The following is a 15,036-nucleotide window of genomic DNA, read 5'->3' as shown; positions in this document are numbered from 1 at the left end:
CTTTTTCCTTAGGAAAGAGATTGAAAAAGTTTGTTTTCTTCCTAAAGTCATAGAGTCGGTGGCCTGCGCCTTTTAAGCCAACTCCTCTTTGACGTTTACTAGTCCACTCGGAGCCTGGAAAGTTAACTTTTGACTTATACTGATGCTCTTATTTCAATTTTGAAAACTAATCACGTCTCTTTTGATCCCTTAGGGTGATGTATTTGGCTCCTCCAGCAGACATGAACCTTCGCATTGGATGCACTGGGGTCCCCAAGAGCAGTGGCCTGCAACATGGAAGAATAACGAGGGAGAGTGTTTATTTGGGGGCTGTTTTCATCTATTCGTGGTGTGACAGTGTGGAGCCAGCTGGCCTGACAACACACTGTTGCACCTGCTTCTTCGTCACCAGGAGAACACCTGCCTAGGAGGAGTGTTGAAGACAGCGCCAGCCATTGGTGTAATCCACATGGTGAACTCCCTTAACTACAGCCGGAACCAATGGGACCAGCGGAGCCCAAGTACAGGAACCCATGCTGTTACTGTCAAGCATGCAGCGCCATTTATACCTCCCCTGCTTGTACACTCTTTCTGATGGCGTAAATATCACCAGTGGCTGTTTGTGTTGTCCAGAATAGCAAAATCAGGCTGGGGCACCGAAGGATCAATTCAGATAATCAGTTGTAACAAATAGCTACCCAAATTTTAGTTTCACCAGCCCTCGTAATCAGCAAGCATAGATGCTTCATGAATCCGACCTACCTTCCTGGAAGAAACTGAGTTTGCTATTTTCACTTTTGAACCCTTGCTTACATCACTTGTGGCCATGTGACATTCATATGTCATGATGGGTGTAGAGCTCACGCACAGCAGAGCTTTTTTCGAAAGTACCAGGATTTCAAGGTATTACTTGTTGGAGTTATTTCCTTCGTTCAGTTTTCTCTGCTCCACTGCACCTTTGTTCTTGTAATTACTCACAGTATGTTGTCTTACACCACTGCCAGTTGGTGCCCCATCCATTTCACCACTAACATTTCAATATGCTTATGTAAGAGATTAGAACTTCGACCATGGCACAATCTAAGTAGCTATATATGTTTGTATTTTTAAAACTCCGATGGAAGCCATTTGATGTTACTATTGCAGAGTGGTACGCATACAGCTTGCAATTTCATAGTGACTCAAAAAATAGTCATTTTCCCATAGGTTTTCTAGTCGGGATAAAAAAAAAATCAATAAACAATCACTTACCTAATTCCTAACAAAATGCAAAGGTTAAAAAAGTGTAGTAGTAGATTGAGCAATGGACATCACCTGTTGGTGAGTTGGCGCTATAAAAGACTAAGTTAACAATAACAATAAGTGATTACAGATGGTCCGAACCAAATGCACCCAGCCAACCGCAAGAAGCACTATTGTAGTAGTAAAATATTTACAATGAAATTTATTTTAAAATTCATATGCACCTTCCTATGGGGAGAAGGGCTATGATGTGAGCACTTTATCTGGTAAGCGAACATTTATGAAATAAATTAAAACTGACCAATTCCTATATACAACTCCTTTATAATTCCAAAACCTAACGGTCTAACCTGAAACTTATGCAGTCGTCGATCCCTACATAAGGTGGTTCGTCAGCATCATTAGCGTATTCTTGAAGACTTGAAAAGTCACTGGCCTTCACAGTAGTCACTGTTACTTTCAAAGTTAGGCTTCAAAAATTCGAATCCGATTTTTCTACTCTTAGGTTTTCTTCTGTGTTTATTGAAGTACTTTTAGTATAATGTTGACATAAAGTCTCCCGAGTCTCAGGGGAAACAGAAGTGAGTTTTTCAACAGTTGGCAAATCTCAATGACACGGAATTACTTTTGACCCCACTGATAGGCCAAACTAGTACGTTTTTTAAAGACTATTGTAAAAATCAAAGTAGACAAATGCTCAAACATGAACACCAACAAAAACCGAAAATCAGATTTACTTTTAGCCATAGTGTGAATTGTAATGGCATTACTTATGGTCAATATAAATGAGCTATCTGGTACCAGAGGGATTGGTTAGCTCACTGGGAATTAAAAGTTTTCCTGAGGAACTGTAAGCAGCACCACTGGGGTCAGAATTGAGATAAAACGTTTCCTGAAAAAAATGGGACCCCTGAAGTATGCATACGACACAAACATACTTAATCCAAATGCAGAGGATATTTTTACTGAGATGATTTTGAGTTCAGTTTTATTAAATGTGAATGCTGGCATGGTCGATGACATTGGGATTAGAAAAGTAAAGTTCATACTTCTTGTTGTTAAGACGCAAAAGAAAAATCAACAAATCAGGTGTGGCTCAGTCAGAAATCCTTTTCCCAAATGTGTATGCCCAAGTATCATTATGTATATTCTTTTAGAGCCAAGCAGTTCCAGCTAAAGTGATCATATTTCTCATCACTTGTCAGTGCAATCCACCAAAATTTGGGGTATCTTTCAATCAATGAACAGATCCTGAAAATACTCTTCGCAAATTAGTTTAGCAGAAACAAAAAATAAGCCTCGGGGCTGTTACAGAGTGGCAGCCAGGATGTCCATTAGCTGCTATGCTATTGTGCTCCTTGACATACAGCTTCTCGTATCCCTTTAAAAGATGTTAAAAAATTTCCTGTGCAAACGGTTCAGGAAATGAACCGCTCGTGCTGGTAGGTGCTATATTCAGTCGTTTACTTTGATGCAGGCTATTAGGTGATATCTCTTTTGGTCGAACCTCACACGTGATGCACACTGCCGCTGGTGATGGGCCTTGTGGAGGAAAATTGTATGGTGATGAAAGGACTGTTTCCTGGTAACCATGTCACCATGGCACCTGAAGAGCCCTCCCTCATCCTCTGCTGCACTTCTACCTATTCCAAATTACTAGAGTCTACTTATCATTCTGGTTGCCATGGTCCCCTGTCTACTTCTGCTGAACATCTCTCTTGTTACTGCATTATCCATCTACAGGGACCACCATTGTCTGGTTCTATCACTGTTATAATATATATGTTTTTGTACTCAGTTACTCACCATCTGTTTTCTCTCATTCTCAGTCCAAAACCGATTTCTTGCGGCCACCTCCATGGCGTCTTCCACTTTCCGAATTGAAAATACTGTAAAACCTAAATGTAAACACCACAAATGCATGTTTTGTATCATCACTCTGTTCATACAGAAATCAATGAGTGAGAGAGCCGTCTGGCTGTCTATACAGTTCTATGGGGGAGGTTTCTGAAGACTATAAGGAATCTGTGAGTGAGGGAATTGTTTGCGGTTTATGCAGAGATCAACGAGGGAGAAAGATGACTAAGGTCTATAAAGAGATTAACAAATGATGGAGCTGACTGAAGTTTATATCGGGGCCTATAAGTGAGAGAGCCGTCTTACGTCTGTACAGGGGCCAGTGAGTAGAGGAACGTGTCTGAAGTCTTCACTAGGATCACTGAGTGATGGTTTGGTAAGATCTAGACAGAAATCTCTGAATGAGGTGGATGGCTAAATTCTGTTCTGGGATCAAGGGGACTGAGCTGCTTGAGTTTTATACTGGGATCAGAGAGTGAGGGATCTGGCTGAGGTCTTTGCAGGAAACATTGTGGATATAAAGGGGTCAGTGAAGCTGTCGGCTGAGGTTATATATGAACCATTGTTTTATCTGACTAAGGTCTGCACAGGAATCAGTGAGTTCAATGCAGGTATCAGAGAGGGAGTTTGGCAAGATCTACGCGGGGACCAATAAGCGAGGGAGTTTGCTGAAGTTATACAAATATTAAGGGGTGAGGGAGACCACTTCATGCAGAGATTAATGAGCGAAGAAGCTATCAGAATACCGATGTTACCACACAAAGGAGCTGACTAAAGTGTATAGAGAAAGTGAGGTAATTGGATGGGACGTAAACAGACAATGAAAACGTTGGTTGTGATATAAAAAGATGGGAGAAAGGGAGTTGTCATGACTGGAAGGGAGAGATCGGATTGGGTGAACACAGAAAGGGGGATAGCTGGGATGTATTGAAAAAATAATCTTGCTCATTGAGAGTATACAGAAATTTAGGGAGCTGGCTAAGGCGAATCCAAAACTGAGGTGTATGTAAAATGTGAACAATTGGCTGGGATGTCTACGGAAAGAGGGAGTTTTCAGGGGTGAACAATGAATGAGGGAGCTGGCTGGGATGTACCCCGAAAATGAGAGACCTGGCATGGATGCATACAGAAAATGATGGAAATGATGGGGGTGTATCCAGCAAGAGAGGAAGCTGGCCGGGTGAATAAAGAAGGCGAGAGAGCTTACTGGGGAGCATACAGAACGTGAGGGAGCTAACTGGGATGTATAGAGAAGGGGAGGGCGCTGACTGTTAACCGCTGACTGACATTAAGTGAGGGAGTTGGATGGGGTACACACAGAAAGTGAGTGAGCTGGCTGGTTGTAGACAGAAGATTGCAGAAAACGCAGAAACTCTCTGGGTGTATGCAGACATTGAGGGAAATGGCTGTGGTTTATGTAGAAGTTTGAGCTAGCCGTGCTGTATACTGAACGAGAGAGAGGGCTGGCCGGGCATTTATACAGAAGGCGAGGGAGCTGGTGTTTACAGGGACCCACAGAGTGAGAGCTGGTGCTGGTGGAGCTGTATTTGGCATCCCCAGGCTCACTTTGGAGACATCCCTGCTGGCTGTAAACACCGCCCCCCTCGCCCCCCATTCATTGCATACAATGTAATTTTATCCTCAAGAGATAGAGAATTATAAAAGCTCAAAGAAGTAAATGTGAAGTGTTATTTTTTACGAGGATGTAAATAACAGAATATGGTACCTTTCTGAGAATCAGCTTATTATTTAAAAAGCCTTAATCTATTTAATATATTGAAATTCAAATTTATCATGAATGTGACCTCACTTGACACCCACATGTATTCCAGTAGATACCATCAGGGTATGCGAAACAAGACGAGCAAATGGACGCCAATCGCTGTATGTCTTTATGTATATCTGTTCAGCTGTATTTTAAAGAATACGTCTATGTATTACAAAAGGCCTTCTTGTACATACACATGTGCAATCGACAGATGCTGTCACAGCCACACTAATTTACAATTGATCATGTTGTCATTATAGTTCAATCCATAAAACCATCCGTGTTGAACAAAGGTTTATTGATGTTTAATATTGCCTCATGTCATCCTCTCTAGTGAAAATATAGAACTGATTAAGAAAGCAATGAAAAATATCGAAAAAAATCTAAAAGAAAATTCTCCCTTTTTTTGTTTTGTAATGCTGTGTTACCTTAAAACCTTCTTCTACCCTGGACCACCACCCCACTTTTGTTTCTCTAGCTATTTGTCTTTCTTTTATAAAATGCTGATGTTAGCACACAAAGGAGCTGACTGAAGTGTATACAGAAAGTGAGGTATTGGATAGGACGTACCAGAGAAAGAAAACGTTGGTTGAGGCATAACAAGATGGGAGAGATGGTGTTGACATAACAAACTGAGAGATCCGGGTTTAGGTGAACACAGAAACGGTAATAGCTGGGATGTATTTAATCTAGCGCATTGAAGTGTTTACATAAGGTTAGAGAGCTGGCAAAAGCATGTACAGAAATTGAGGGACTTTGTTGAGATGTGTGTGACATGTGAACGATTGGCTGGGATGTCTGCGGAAAAGAGGGAGTTTGCAGGGGGTGAACAATGAATGGCTTGTAGCCCTAGTACAGTGGTCTTCAAACTTCTTAATGCTGCGCCCTCCCCTGTAAAACACTTTGGCTGCTAAATTGGCAATGTTTAAATATATCTAAACATTGTTCAGCTCTGTTACTCCTTGTTACACTTACTCCCAGTCAGGATATATATATGACGGAAGTTGTTAGCGATGGCCCATTACAAAGTGGCTTACTGCGGTCGTGTTTTTAACACTCAAAACACAGAATGATGTTTCTCTTGGCCAGAGACTGGTGCTCCCCCTGAGATTACTCAAAGGCCCTAGTACCATCTGGCCCTTAAATCCCACACACAGGTTAGCATGTTACGTTTTTATAAAAAATTTCTGTATTTAACCATATGAAGCAAAGCACAGAATATCTAAAACCTCTTTCATATTTTTATTCTGTGTTTTTAGTTTCTTTGTTTTGGTTCGTTTTGAATGCATGTTGTCTAGATACTGAAAGTTGTGCGTTTTCAGTCAGCAGTAAATCAGTGGTGGTGCTATGTACCCATATAAGGGTAGAGGTACTCTGTCACGATTTCCTTATTACTTGGCGATAATCTTCTTACTCTTAGTCCTACTCCTCCTCATCACTGCTATTGCTTGGAATGTTTATCCAACCCCCTTGAGACAAGAAACTCCACAAAATGCTGAGAATTAAAGCCCCTCCCACCCACTCGTATTGGGTGTCCCAAAGAGGGTCATATTCTCAGAAGCCTCTTGATATTGCCTATTCTAAGGCCCTGTCATCAAGTGAAGGTGGCAAACTGTAGTGAGTAAGACGAGGATAAGTAGAACTAGGAGTAATGAAGATTAACAGAAGTTAATCAGGACATTACCTCCACACCCCTCATCCTCATTCCAGTCATTATTTGTGGGAAATATCCAAGCAACACCGGACCTCGTCTAAAAGACACACATAATAATATACACAGTGAACTTTAATTACATTTACATCAGAAAAGAAATGTGTGACAGAATGGAACTTAGAATGCCAACTATAAAGTTCCTCACATCATTCCCCAACCATTGGAGTCTAATTATGTTCAAAAGTGTGAGGTGATGCCCAAGTAGCCCCTTTAGCCTCAGCCCATGAACCAGCAAAATGCTTAGTTGAGTGGAGTTAAGAGGTAAAACTGCTAAAGATTATCCCAGGGCAATAATTGATTGGATCCATCATCTTATCAAAGCAAAACCCTTTCAGCCCTTGACCTCCTTGATACTCCAAAGGCCATTTCCTGCTCAGCCGATGTGCTTGGAATTTTTCTGAGCCCTTTATATGGACAGTTTTCAAAGACAACAGCTGGTGTTCTGCTTAACGACCTAGATGTTGTGCTAGAATACCTATGGTGCTGAAACGTGTCGCTCGTGAAAATGTATTTATGAAACTGTCTACGTATTGTCAGAACCTAATAATATATGATGATTCTGATCGCAAGACTGGAAGAGCCTGGCAGCTTTTAAGACTCCTCCAGTTGGAAGAGTGACACATATCCATCCCTGACTAGTGACCCAAGGTACACACGCCTTCAGGGAATCTCCCCACACTGAGAAACTGCCATCTGTCCTCATTATGTGCCAATAAATGTCAGACCTCGAGAAAGTACAAAAAAGTTGATTGTGTAGCGCACTCCAAATTATTCCAAAATTTTACTCGTAATCAATTTATAACCTGTGTTATTAAAGGCGTGCTGGAAGGGATGGAGGGAGCTACCCTCTAATATAAACTGAGAACCATTCTGGTGACCACAATCACCAGACCCTTTCCGCACAGCTGAATGGCAGGGCTCCTTCTGCCTAAATGAAACCGTCCAATACTTTTATTTGCTGATATTCTTTTGTTTTAATTTTCATTCAATGTAATTTGTGCAACTCTATTAATTCATTAGGCTCCTTGTACATAAATTATAATTCGACAAAAAAGTTGCATTTTGCGATACCCTGAGCTAGACATACAAATTCCTGTCTAACAGTCAATTTAAAGAAAAAATGTCGTCCAATCCCAATGCATTTCGGGAGAGATCCCTTCGTCAGGGGCAGATAATATCAAAGACCAGTGTGGCTGACCAGTAGACCTTCAATATGACCAGCTTCACGGAGTTCACATCCGCTGAGTTTAATGATCTGCGTGTAATGCAGTAAAAACTCCTAAGCAAAGCTCCTTCAACATGTAAGCAAAGGCGTAACCAAGTTTACTCGAGGCTTAAAACGAAGTTCTCATGAAGACTGTAGATAATCTCCTTTCAATACTTTCTTTCGAAAAGTGCTGGTATTTCTTGCCAACTCGAGAAGGGGCCATTAGACATTAGAAAATGTTGAGTAGAAATAGTTGATTTTCCTGACAGGTGCGGACTGCTTACAGGCCTTCCAGTGTCTTCAATGTTGTGGGTGTATGAAGAAGACCGTCACTTAGATAAGGAAACCCTGTAAGTGAAGGTGAGCCACTGTGGAGCCACCAATTTAGTGAATACCTTGGAAACCGACTGGAGGCTTAGGTACTTAGAAGTAGAAGTGATTTCCCTGAACAAAAAAACTCAGGTACCAATAATATCTGTTTGTGTTCTGGATGTCCATAGTTCTATGGTCACCATGAAATCCCCCACCAGGATCAACAGAAGTATTCTCTGGAGGGTTTGCATCTTGAAATGGATAACCTTCACTCACTACCTTTCAGATCAATCACCATTCTGAAGCCCCATGATAGAGTATCAGCAATACAATCTCTTCCCTTTGGAAGAATATGGATTATTACATTCTTTGATTGAAGGTCTTGAGTACTTGTTCGAGAAACCATGAGCGCTATGGAAAGGCTGTTGCTGCCATCTTCTGGTTGGCTGCCTAAAATATTTTCCTCCGAAGACAGACAAAGAAATATATCCACTCTCTCTAAAAGGGTAGGAATTCTTTGTTTTTTAAAAACAAATTACGTGCATCCTTTTTTCGTGACAAATTAAATGGGTACCTTAAAAGAACATATACAGAGCAAAATACTTTTGTGTTGCATCTGCATGCCAGTCCTTTAAACATAGATTGCGTCTGGATGCAACAAGGCTCCTCCTACCATGGCAGATGATATTATACATAAAATGGGATGGCAGATAAGTATTCAGTTTGTCTTTCTTTCCCATCTAGTAAGGCAAACCTTCCTACCTTTAATTAAGGCAGAACTTTGCTCTGTTTTAAAAAGCTTTGTGTAATCCTAAATCAAGGACTGAGAGGTATGTGCCCCATTTATTCCATCTCTTACAGCCAGGTGTGAGCCATAATAGTCCCTTTTCAGGGCGGAGTCTATTTTTTTGTCGGTCAGGTCTTTAATAATTGCCTCTTTTGAATTACACTTTCTGCCCACTAGGCTACCGGCGATGAAGTCTACCAGCAGCGCAGGAAGCTTTCCATTTCTATGAGCGCTGCAGAGGGGTTTCCCACGCAACACCTGTGGATTTTAACGCTCACCAGATTTACTTAATCCCGTAAACCTGGCCCAGCACCAAATCCTTATGCCTCCCAAGAGCAGGCATAATGAGGAGAAATATTTTTATTTTCCTCGCTTTTTTTCTCTTTCCACGTGTGCTGCATCACACATAGAACGAGGTAAATTCCCCTTGGGATTGTTTTTGTGCAGTAAGGTGCCTCTTCCTGCACAAAAACAATCCTGTATGCAACGCAGACACCCTTGCACCATGATGCAAGAGGGCCTGTGTTGGCGCTAGGCAGCAAATTGTGCCCCTGTGCAGGGTGAAAGGACAGGAATGCACCTTATTTCATAAATATAATGCATCCTGCGCTTTCACATTGGCGTAGGGCAGCGCAGTAAGAAGACTTGCAGCAGTGCCCTATGCTAATTCCCCATAAATGAAGCAACTTAGTTGTGGGAAACGCCCAATTCCGCTTGAGATGATTCAAAATTACAGGGAGTAACTTTTCCGAACATAGTACCCCACTCTGTTTTTCAGCGGTGTGTCAGTCTCACCAATCTCCACATCCAAAGACTCTGAATCAGGCTATTACTTCTATAACACCTTGCCTCAGTCTCTCATCCTTAAAGTTTGTAGTGGTTGATCTCTCAGTAGATGAAGGAGATATTGACTGGAACTTAAAGAGGAGGATGGGGGGGTCGTAGTGACCCCATTTTCCTCATGTTTCTAAATAATGAAAAGGAGACAAGTGATTTCAGTACAAATTGATTAGCAAACTTGGAAAGTGCAGGCACTACTTACCCATCCCTTTGAGCCTTTAAATGGCAAGAGACTTCCTTCCTTATTATGTCTACCATGCAGGAATGAAAGTGCCAGCATGAGGATGAGGGGCAGGCACTCTGTCAAGAATGAGGACGAAGTGGTATGATCTTTGTATGTAGAGAAAACAGAGGTAGGTTACCTTTGGCAGCGGCGGCCGGCACCGATCGGGGGTGGAGCGGCGGGGAGGGTTAGGAGAGGTTAATTTAAAAATATTGATTGTAACTTACCTGTTTGCAACATCCTTCTTGCCGCATCTCTCTTTCTCCCGCAGGCAGGACCAGTAAGCAGCCTGGAAGAACCCAAGCTCCACTGAGCCAACCACAATGCTGCAATGCAGTGTTGTGATTGGTCTGAGCGCCGTGCCATGCTGCTCAGCCAGGGGCCGGAGGGGTGGGAATGTTCTCCACCCAGGCCTGTAATGCAGCCTGGGTGGAGAAGAGGGAAAGTGTGCATGACTGGTTTGGACTCCTCAGCTGCTCTGTCAGCCCCGCCTCGCTAAGCTGCCTTGCAAAAAGGAAAAAAATAAAATGATAATAGCTGAGTTATCATTTGTTTTTTTCTTATACTGCTCCAAAAACAGTGAGGAGACGCTCCTCCGCCTTAGCGGAGGAGCTGCCACTGACCTTTGGTCACCTTTGCGTGCATGGAAGAGTCCTATGTGTGCATGTGGTTGTTGCTTCTGGACATGCAGAGACTGGAAGATGGAAAGTTAGGGTGTTCACCTCCATGTAGATTGCCTGCAAGTTTTAGAATGCATGCTCATACTATAATTAACCTGGGCGAATTTCGATCTAAGGAGAAGCAAATAAAGATGGGAGTGCCGCAAGGGTCGAGCCTCAGCCCGACACTGTTTAATGTTTACACGGCTCCTCTAATTAAGCTAATTTCGACATTTGGAATTGATGTCGTGGCATATGCCGATGACACTCAACTGATACTGGTCCTGGATAAACATACACATGAATGGGAGGAAAAACTCAAATGTTGCCTCACTGCTACATTCAATTGGATGAAGTCTAATCACCTAAAATGCAACTCGGGCAAGACGGAGATTGTGCCCATGGGCCTGAATAACAACTTCATTCCCAAAACTTGGTGGCCGGAAAAGGCCGAAATTCCGCCCCACACAACTGAGTCAGCACGGAACCTAGGGATCATGTTCGACAGCAATCTGTCTTTTAAGCAGCAAGCCCTGAAGGTTGCAGGGACCTGCTTTGCCATCATCAAAGGACTCAGGAAGTTTTTTGACCTACTTCCATTGGAGGCCAGAAAAACTGTAACAGTTGCCTTAGTAACATCGAGGATAGACTATTGCAACAGTCTATATGCAGGAACCACTAAAAACATCACCCATAAGCTTCAAATGGTGCAAAATGCAGCAGCCAGGCTAGTTCTTAAATGGCCGAAGAAATCATCTGCAACATCGGCACTAAATACACTGCATTGGTTACCAATAACCAAGAGGGTCCTTTTTAAAATACTGATAATTACCTTTAGAGCCATCCACGCCCTAGGACCAAAATACTTACAGAGGAGATTTGCTAGATACCACCCTACACGCACTCTTCGATCGTCTAGTGCTAACCTGTTGTCGGTCCCCACTTTCAGACTTAGCACGAGAGGCGGCAAATCACTCCCAGTACTTGGAGCTAAAGCTTGGAATACTCTCCCCCCTTCTCTACGTGCATTAGACAAGGAAAAAGACTTCAGAAAGGGTCTTAAAACCTGGGTCTTTAAGCTACAGGACACTTGCGCTAGAGCCCTAGTGTAACAGTGGGATGAGTCTTCATCTACCACCTACCTGTTTCCTACATCTCTGGATCTTTATCGGGCGCCTAGATGCTCCTTGGAGCGATTGCTGCGCGTTATAAATGCTCACTTACATTACATTACATTACATTACATTACATAATTGGCTACTCTACAGAGACCATGATTTACCAGTGATCGCAATGGTAGTTTTATGGGATTAAAAAATGAATGGAAAGGATTTGTCATTTTTAAGAGGTTGATATTGCTACAGCGATAAGAAAAAAGTGCCACAGAGGGCGAGGCTGGAGAGATGTCGATCGAAAGTGGTTCAGGAAGGGTGGGAGAGGCTCAATAGTCTTCTTAGTGCATGAATTATGGGTGAATTTAGGGTTGGCTGGGGTAGTATAATTCAGTGAAGACTGCAGTAGCCACAACTCTATTTTGTGAAACATTTGGAGTTAAATTGGTCAGTTTAAGGACTAGTCTTAGAATATCATTGGACTGTATCTTAAGGATGGTAACCATTCTGAAGAGAGAAAACAAGATGTATACAGAAAGTAGGGATCAGAAAGTAAAGACTGTCACATAAAAAGACATACCACAAGGAGGGCCCCATCTCTGTGTGAGTGTGTGAGCTCAAGCTAATTGCCATGGAAGTTTCTTTATAGCAGCAGAAGGGTCTTGGGGGAGTGGGGCTAGTTTAACTGGTAGGTTAGTCCGCCAGTAAACCTCTACCCATCTGGGCTCCGACATGACGGATAAATACAGCACACCAAGGGCCAGATTTATTACCCTTTCACGAAAGGCAACTTGCTGAGTTGTGTTGCCTGGAAGGGAGAGACCATAACTGCCATATCTACTAAGACATGGTGGGCATCTGCTCTCTCATCAAGCGGTCACACTGCAGCCAGTCTAGAGCCAACGCAAGCACCCTTGCACTGTGATGCAAAGCTGCATGAGTCACAGGACAGGATTGTTTTTTGCACAGGAATACCTTCCTGCACAAAACAATACTTAGAGGCATATTCCTCTTTCCATGAGTGCTGTAGAATGCAGCACACATGGAAATATCAAGTAATGAGGAAAAATGACGATAGTTCTCCTTGTTACGCCTCTCTTGGGTAGGTACACAATTTTGGCGGAAATCCGGATTTACTACCTCTAGTAAATCCAGGTTGTGTCAAAATGCATGGGTGGGTGCATGGAAACGTCCATGCTCCACCCATGTAGCTCCTACATTTGCATCATGGCTGCGCCAAAAAAGAGGCGCAGCCACAATCCATAATGATAGTAAATCTGGGCCAAAGTGTGTTTGAAAATAGGCTAGAGAAACAAGACTCATCCCAAAACCCGAGCATCTCTTTTTTTTTATTTCAAAGTATTTTATTATTTTTTTATAAACAGAACAACCATTGCTTTCCCAGGGCTACAAGCAAAACATTTATTTTTAATATGACGAAAAAATGTTGCCTAATCAACACGACTGCAGATCTACTAGTCTGTTACCTCATTGTTAAGACGTGACCCACCCCTCCATTTCAGGTGATTTTTATTCACTTCCAATGAGTTCTAAACTACAGTTTTATTCAAGTAGAAAAATGTTAAGTACATGAGGTGACCTGGACACTGGCATTGGGCAGATATCCTCCTCCACTCTACAATCTGTGGACCCTGAAAGTGGGTGGCACTACGATTCAATCCAGGCAGTTGGGAGGATCACAGGAAAGGGCTGGTAGAGAGATTCAGTGAATGGTAGTGTATAATGGTGTGTAGCAGACACTTTCCACTCCCAAACGCATACCGTCAAAGAATCTAAAACAAAGGGAAAACAGATGATTGAATGAACCAACAGGAATGCTGGCCCTTGTCTAAGCTTGTTCTTGCAATGTAACGGTACCAAAATCCCAATAAAGTCCAAAGGGAGTAAGGGGGTCAGTTGACAGTCAGAAACCCTTAGCTGAGCCTGAACTCATAGTCTCCTGTAGACCGAGGATTTACCCAGTTATTACACTGGCAAGAACCCCATGTCTTCAAAACCTGTCCCTGTTACAAATGATAGGATGTGCATATAACCCAAAATCACTCTTCCTCTTTAAGGCCTTGAAATACTCGTACTGCAGAATCCAGTGTTACAGAAAGCATTTTCTTGTGAAGACCCATCTTGATCATCAAACAACTCACCACAATGCTTCAAAAATAATGATGTCCACTTTTGCCCTGGTTGGTTCTTTAAGGTTCAGGACTACTTAAAAGGTTTTCATGAGTTTACTTTGACACTGATCACATGATCGATCTTAAACAACAAATATGTTTTTTTTTAATAAACAACGTTTTAGTTATTTCAGTGATCAATCAGTTTCACTGAAGATTTTATGTATGTGTTGGTATTTGTAGAGTGCAAACCTAGCACAACAGAAACAAAGCAATGAACAAGGCGCACAGCCACTGGGAACATACAAATACTGGGGGAAGGTAAAGTGTAGACTGTTAAGTCAGGGGTAGTGCTTCTCGAAGAGGTGTGCCTTTAAGAGGATTGGTCCTGTCAATGGGGATGCTCTTCCAGATCCTGGGAGCCTAAACAAAGAAGGCTAGTGTTCTGCTTTTTTCCTTCTTCCTTTTATGATCCACCCCGATTTCCTAATCACCTTTAAAAGATTGCAATAAAATAGCCGTTCGATGGGTCATGCAATTTCCTCTAGTTGAATGGATAGTTGGGTAAGTGCCAAAGCAATTGCATTCTTGGTCTATCTAGGTGTTAAGGACTCAACACTGTGAAGATGTTTGTAGTTTCCTTGTTCTGAGGAAAGGGCTACTCCTCCCTGCAGCCACAGTGCCACACTGCACTTAACATACACATGAACACTGTCAAGTACATGTGCAAGAGGCTCCCAATTAGAAGTGAAAAGCCACAAAAGGCAGAAAAACAGCTAATTGGGAACATTATTAGTTATTCATTGTAGATGATTGATGGTACGTGAGTTGATAAGCAAAACACCAACAATAACCTGAGACACGGTGGAAAAAGAGTTCAGCATATTCTTTTACAGCCTTAGAGCCAGCCAGCAGGCTCTACTGGCCATTAAAGGCCTGCTCCAGCAATAAAGGCCCGAACCGAAGGCGAGAGCTTTTATCAAGGGAGTGGGCCTTTAGTGGCTGGTAGAGCCTGCTAAAGAGGGCTCTAAGGCTATTAGAACATTTCGCACCCAGAGGGCAGAATGTGTTAATTTGTAAAACAAATGCCTCAGGGAGCCCGAGGAGATTCAAAACCCCTTGAGCTGCCTGAGGTTTTTGTTCACAGCTGTTCCTGTGAACAAACATTGGAATGTTGATGCTAAGGGATACTTCCGGATATTAG

The 15,036-nt window shown here is 42.4% G+C and overlaps 1 protein-coding gene across 2 annotated transcripts in view; it reads left to right on the top strand.

The window, feature by feature from the left end:
• Nucleotides 1-5,138, top strand: part of SEMA4G (semaphorin 4G) — a 662,424-nt gene extending 657,286 nt beyond the window's left edge. For both annotated transcript variants that reach the window (XM_078643647.1, XM_078643648.1), the window contains exon 17: nt 194-5,138. The gene's annotated coding sequence lies outside the window, so the exon portion shown is untranslated. The remainder of the gene's footprint in view (nt 1-193) is intronic.
• The last annotated feature ends 9,898 nt before the right edge of the window (nt 5,139-15,036 follow it).

The sequence above is a fragment of the Lissotriton helveticus genome, chromosome 5_1 (genome assembly GCF_964261635.1).
Source record: "Lissotriton helveticus chromosome 5_1, aLisHel1.1, whole genome shotgun sequence".
NCBI classification, from domain to species: Eukaryota; Metazoa; Chordata; class Amphibia; order Caudata; family Salamandridae; genus Lissotriton; species Lissotriton helveticus.
This window is presented reverse-complemented; position numbering and strand designations above follow the sequence as displayed.